Source organism: Panthera pardus, unplaced genomic scaffold (genome assembly GCF_024362965.1).
Source record: "Panthera pardus isolate Hobbes unplaced genomic scaffold, ASM2436296v1 HiC_scaffold_6, whole genome shotgun sequence".
In the NCBI taxonomy this organism is placed as follows: Eukaryota; Metazoa; Chordata; class Mammalia; order Carnivora; family Felidae; genus Panthera; species Panthera pardus.
Genome location: NW_026526991.1, coordinates 72,936,484 through 72,942,105, shown reverse-complemented (window position 1 = coordinate 72,942,105; position 5,622 = coordinate 72,936,484). Strand labels below are relative to the sequence as shown.

General features: G+C 40.1%; 1 long non-coding RNA gene across 1 annotated transcript; it reads right to left on the bottom strand.

Moving 5' to 3' along the window:
* Nucleotides 1-315: 315 nt before the first annotated feature.
* Nucleotides 316-2,105, bottom strand: LOC109268833 (uncharacterized). Its single transcript, XR_002080809.2, has 2 exons — nucleotides 1,663-2,105; nucleotides 316-1,147 (listed from the first exon to the last, which is right to left on the bottom strand). It is a non-coding gene; the product is annotated as an uncharacterized LOC109268833 (long non-coding RNA).
* Nucleotides 2,106-5,622: the final 3,517 nt, after the last annotated feature.

Below are 5,622 nucleotides of genomic sequence, written 5' to 3'. Positions count from 1 at the left end.
ATCCATTTTTCTTCATTTTAACATTCCAGTTGCTTCCTACATAGAACACAAATCATGCACGTCATTTTTATTTTGTGTATTATCTCTTAAAATGGTTTTCATGCACATTATCATCATATCAAAATATATTAAATATCCGTCCTGATCTATATTGCCCAATAAAGCTAAAGCATGGTTTTGCCCCTATGTTTGTAGAACAGTACAGGCTTTACACTTATTACCAAATTTTTAAGATGTTTCTAATTTAAAAGATAATATTTCATGGTTTTAAGAAATATGTTTGATAACTAAAAAAATGAAAATTTGCCATATATGTATTTATTGCTTTTATTACATGATAACATTTGCTTATATTTATTTAAAATTTGATAGCTAGGAGTTAGAATGCAACCAATTATACTACCTAAAGGTAGCACTGACTTAACAGAGGGGGCAAGGACCTAGATATTGGAGTTTGGAAACCTGGTTTCTCTTGTTAAGAAATGGCAAAGTATTTGGTCAGAGTCTTGCCTACTGTACTCTGGAAGGTGTATCAAGTGCCAGCCAAGACTATAGCTTTAGGTAAATAAGTTGGGAAAAAAATCAGAATGTGGCTGTGTGCTGGCTACTCCCTGACACTTGCAGTAAACAATTTTGTCAAAAAAATTTCTATAGTCAACTCACATTGAAGTACACTAGTTTGGAAGCAGAAAGAAAAGGTAACACAGCTTGGTTGAGAAAGGTATTGCCTGGGGCATGCAATTGACTGAGAATCCGGGAATCTGAAATCTTGTTGCATAAAAAAGTCAATTACATCTCTGCCCACAGCGAAGCCTTTAGGCACCAGAACCCCACCTTCCAAATTGTGAGACTGCTGCTAAAGACAGGATTCAGGGCTTACCTAGTACTTCCATGAATTATATCAGAGTTGGTGGGGTATGGGGAAGAGAAGAGGGCTCAGTAACCAAAATACTATGGTCTTTGTCTAAATAAGAAGTTTGGCATGGTTACCCCCATTTTAGTTCAGGCTCCTATAGCAAGTGCTATAAACTGGGAGGGTTATAAACAACAGAAACCTATTTGTCACCGTTCTGGAAACTGGCAATCCAAGATCAGGACGGCCCACCCTCTTCCGGGTTGCAGATGGCCGGCTTCTCATTGTATCCTCCTATGGCGAGAGCAGAAAAAGGATACAAGGTCTTGCAAGACCCTTACAAGGCACTAATCCCACTCATGAGGGCTCTACCTTTCTCCTCCAATTCTAAATTCCTACTTCTCCAAGGCCATGCCCTGTAATACCACCACATTGGAAGGTAAGGTTTCCACATATGATTCTTGGGGAGACACAGACATTTAGTCTATAACATTCTGCCCCAGGATCCCAAACTCAAGTACTTCTCACATGCAAATACATTCCATCCCACCAACCCCAAAAGTTTTAAGTCATTCCAGCAACAACTCTAAAGTCTGAAGTTCAAAATCTCATGTAAATTAGACAAAGATGAAACTCAAGGCACATTCATCCTGACGCAAAATTCCCCTCCAGCTGTGAACCGTTGAAACAAACCGGTTGTTTTTCCAAAAACAATGGTGAAACGGGCATAGGAGAAATATTCTTATTCCAAAGAGAAGAAACAGGAAAGCAGGAAGGGGTGACAGTTCCCAGGCAAGCACAGAACATACCAAGGCAAACTACATTAGATTGTTAGTCTCATCTTGGGCTCAATGCTGTGCCTTCCAGACCCACTGGAGTGGCTGTCCAGTCCTGGGAGCTCTGCGCCCCCAGGGCTCTGTAAGGTGGCCCTGCCCCCAAGGCTTATTGACAGCAAAGCAATAGTTTCCCTATTTTGAAACCAAGGAGGCAGCCCTGATGGTCTCTGAATTGCCTTCAGAGTCATTCTTTCATTGTTTTGAGGAATAGGGCAAGTTCTGAGGCAGATAGCTCTATGAACTTGTCCTGTGAAATCCAAGAAGTCCTTCATACGCTCCTGTCTCCTCCTTCTTTAGTTGAAACCAACAGTTTCCTGCTAGAGTGGCTGATGAAGTCCGTTGTCCCCATACATACTCATCTCTTATCAAATAGATGCTTGGCCACTCCTTTAGTGTTCTTTTCTGAACATGCTTTCTCATTTTTGGCAATTTGCGTAGGCTGAGAATTACCCAGATCTTTTAGTTCTGCTTTCTGTTTGCTTAACAATCCCATCTGTAAGCCATATCTCTCTTCTCACATTTTATGATAAGTAGTCAGAAGCCAAACTGCACCTGCAACAGTTTTAGAAATTTCTTCATCCAAATATCATCGCGCGCAAGTGCTACGCTCCAGAAAACACTGGAACGTGACCACAAATTCAGCCAGGTTATTCACCACTTTATGAAAAGAATCATCCTTCCTCCAGTTTCCAATAACATATTCCTCATGTCTGTCTAAGACCTCATGAGCATGGCCTTAACTGTCCATATATCTGCCAATATTCTGTTCAGATTACTTGGAGATTCTCTAAGAAGGATGTGTTCTCTTCAGCTCTCTTCTCTTTCTGAGTCTTCTACAGAATCTCCCTTACAGCTTTGTTCATGGCAATGTAGGCTTTTTCTAGCACACACCTCAAAAACCTTCCAAACTCTGCCCATCACTCAGTTCCAAAGCCGCTCCCATATATTTAGGTATTTATTACAACATCATCCCCACTTGTCGGTACTGATTTCTGTCTTAGTTCAGGCTGCAATAACAAAGCGCCATAGACTGAATGGCTCTAAGCAACAGATATGTACTTCTGACAGTTCAGGAGGCTGGGAGTCTCAGCTCAGGGTACCCATATGCTCACGTCCTGGTGAGCACTAAGGCCCTACCTCTTAATACCATCACAAGAGGGGTGGAACTTCAACATGAATTTTGGGGGACACATTCTTCCTGTAATACCCTCCCACACACAACTGATCAGAATGTGTTCTAAATTTCTTTCAATAGCATACAGTATGCTACCTTGTCCATGCCTACCTTATCCCTGGCATCAGTCCCTGCTCTTTCTCCATTCTCCACTCCTCCGCAGAAGCATGAGATACCTATTTCTCAGTGTGTGTAGCTTTTGTGACAGTCCATTTGGTTTTAGAGAGAATTCACTGGGACTGTTGCTCCTCTTCTCCTCTGCCCTGATTGAATTTCTACTCATCTCAGTGTCCATAGGAGCATCTCCCACAGTGTCATAAAGAGAGAAATAAAAGTGTTATAAGATTGAATTCAGACAAACCATCAGAGAAACATGCCTCCTTCTGATGGTTCATGATGATAGAGAGGGCACTTTTGTCTAACTGGGACTGGTTCATGATATTTTCCCTATTCAGTTAGGACCGAATACATATTTTTATTTGGGTGTTGTATATCCAGCCATGGAAATAGTAAGAACAAAGGAAAAGCCTCCCTCTCTCTGTGTCTCTCTCTGTCTCTCTCTGTCTCTTTCTGTCTCTCTCTGTCTCTCTGTCGCTTTCTGTATCTCTCTGTCTCTGTATCTCTCTGTCTCTGTCTCTCTCTCTCACACACACACACACACACACACACACACACACAGTGCTTTATACCCATTATTACATGAAATGTGTTAGCTGAATGTAAACATGCCCCAAATTCCACTACCAAAAAATTATTGAAAAATCACTTGAACTAAAACCTGGCTAATAACTAGCTTATTGTTCTGCTTGCCCATGCATCCAATGTTTCTTTTTTTTCCCATATTTTTGCTATTCAAGGTGTTGCCAAAACAGCATGTGTGAACCTTAGAAAGGCCCCTTGCCTCAGAGTAACCCCACAGCCATCAGGAAATGTTCTTGTAAGCAAATGAATAACACAGCATAAAAGGCTCAGAATTACAGATTTTATATCATTGCAGGTATAGATCCATTCTGTCTTAAAATGACATTGTGCCTTTCACAGAACAGCCAGCCAAATGTGGTCATATTCACGAAGCAAACTACTGAAGAGCATGTGGAATGCTGAACAAATAATAAACAAAAATGTAAATGAAACTGGGCATTCTGCCTAGAAAACAAAATCTGTGTGCAAACAACACAGATTCAGGCCAAATTTTAGACCCTTTGAGAGGCCATTCCACTGTGTTTCTCTCTAAGCATAGAACCAATGAGGAAATAGGTGAATTTTCTATCAGTACACAGAGGGAAGGTATAAGGTGTAAAGATCATAAATCTGCTTTAGGAAAGACTGAACAAAAGGAAGACGATCCAACCAAGCTTCCCTGCTTTGACAGGTTGACATGTCAACATAGGAATAACTACCAACCTCTCACAGCAAGTCTGAGGAATCATTTCCTGGTTGAGCTCCATATTTTATAGTTTCTTTTGGTTCACCAAAGGTCACTTTTTTTTATCAGTGTGAGACCTCAAAGGCTCAAATTGGTATTAAATGACTTGTATCTTATTTCAGAGCATGTAATTGGACAAATCATGTTTTTCTGGTCCCATCTGTATTTATTTTTATTTTTTAAATTTAAGTCTAGTCCCATGTTTAAAATAAAATCAACCATTTCACAAAGTCACAAGTATGAAATACTCTGTCAATATCGGGTGCTGTTGTTATACCTACCAAGGAAGAGGAAATGCATTTCAGACAGCTTAAGTCTCCATCAGGCTGCAGACCTAAAGTGTAGCAGTAGGGAGTAGCCAGGTCAGAGATGAGAAACAAGTAATACATTTCTCTGGCTGGTCCAATAAACTTTGCAGGTCTTTTTAATGTTTCCACTAGTCTGTAACTATTATTTCAGAATAACCATCACTTCCTTTGATGGCTTCTCAAACTGGATTTATCCACAGGCAGCTAATCCCTTGCTATAATTAGTACCTGAAAATTAGGGGAAACAATCTTCTGCATGATTTGAGGTCCCATGGCCTCACTTTCTCTCCATTCTGATCCCCCATGTCAAAATCTGTCAGTTTCCATGTATCGGCTGAAAATTCTACAAAAATTCATTACGAGAAGAATGTCCATATCCTTTATTATTTAGGCCCACTCAAACAATCTAAACTTATGTTCCATTAAATTCTAGTCTGGGCAATCTCTTCCATTTCTGGAGAACATACTCAACCAGGTCTACCTCTCCTCCAAGCTCAGTCTCTCTCTTCATGAAATTTCTTTCTTCTCTTCTTCCTCTTTATCCTTTTTGCCCTCTCATTAAGAACATGACTTCTTAAAGTCTCTGCCAACTTTTGCAGCCTGTTGAACCCTGTGAATCCATTTAGCTCTTTCCAATTGTATCATGCCACTTAACTCTCAATTATATTTTGTCACGTATGTTTTATATTTCAAGATGGCCCAATTAGATTATAACTGGGCACAGGGACTTTTGTTTTCCCCAAGCATCATGGATGCCTCAGAATGTGACCTGACTGAAGTATTAACTGATTGGAAGTGAATGTGCAAAGTGATTCAGAGTCTGAAAACACAACAGAGCCACTTCTATTGAATATTCAAAGTCACAGACGTTCCCAGTATCTCCCTTGACAAAAGCCTATGAGACCTAGGATCATACCTCCAAAACTACAATGACTATCAATGGAAATAAAGAAACTTTACTTGAGTCAAATTTGTAGGCTTAAGCCACCACAGTAAAGGAAATAATGCTTATTTAGCGTAACAAA